Here is an 883-nt window from a genome sequence, read left to right as displayed (position 1 = left end):
TATTATAAATAAATATAATTTCTAGTATAAGACTGTTCTTAAATGTTGGTCGGTTGTTTTCAGAAATATTATATAAATATTTATTAAAAGCGAACAGTAAATTTTTTTTACGCGTGGCGGACTAGAAAAATGCTAAAATATTACTAATAATGGTATTTCGTTTGATAAGCAAACAGATATTTATTATAAAATATTTCAAGTGGTTGTTATCTTATAAAAGCGCACACTTGTAGTTGCATTTTTTCAGTCTGTGTTGTGAAACGGGTTGTATAAAGGTATGTGTAGAACATTCCATTACTTTAATTTTTTTATTTTAGTTTTCGGTCTTAAACTATTGGAAACTTTTGGATTCTTTGCTATAAATAATTTTGTTGTGTGCAAAGATGATTATTGACCGTTTTAAAAATACTTTGAATTGAGAATTAACAAATTATTGCAAGAATAATGAAAATAAATCTCAATCTCAGTTAGATCTCAAATTGTTGCATGAATGTGATTTTTTTTTCAAATTTATACAAAATTGTGAATGATGTCAAAATTGTATACAGCGTGGAAAAAAAGTTCTACATAAAATTCATATTTTTGTTAAACAATTTTTTTTTCGAAAAACGGTGAGACCCGTCAATTTTTATTTGATCCAGGGCATCTTATTATGTGGAATTTTTTTTTTCGATAATCCACTTACGGCAGCGATGACATAATTTTTTTTTAAATGATAACGCATATTTTTTTCGTTCGAAATTGATGACAGTGATAATTATCTAAACAACGGTGTGAAAATTTCGATGTCTTACATAACAATTTTTTTTAGAAAAATGCACCTTAAGTTCTTGAATGTAATAATTTGCTGTTTACGGATCAAATGCCTTAGAAAAAAATTTAT

The 883-nt window shown here is 26.2% G+C and overlaps 1 protein-coding gene across 1 annotated transcript in view; it reads left to right on the top strand.

The window, feature by feature from the left end:
- The first annotated feature begins 201 nt into the window (after positions 1 to 201).
- LOC108909933 (polygalacturonase-like) overlaps positions 202 to 883 on the top strand; it is a 4,159-nt gene continuing 3,477 nt past the window's right edge. The window contains exon 1 of the mRNA XM_023454809.1: positions 202 to 275. The gene's annotated coding sequence lies outside the window, so the exon portion shown is untranslated. The remainder of the gene's footprint in view (positions 276 to 883) is intronic.

Source organism: Anoplophora glabripennis, unplaced genomic scaffold, assembly GCF_000390285.2.
Source record: "Anoplophora glabripennis isolate ALB-LARVAE unplaced genomic scaffold, Agla_2.0 scaffold408, whole genome shotgun sequence".
Classification (NCBI taxonomy): Eukaryota; Metazoa; Arthropoda; class Insecta; order Coleoptera; family Cerambycidae; genus Anoplophora; species Anoplophora glabripennis.
Note: the sequence above shows the minus strand (reverse complement) of the source record. Positions and strands in the feature narration are given on the sequence as shown.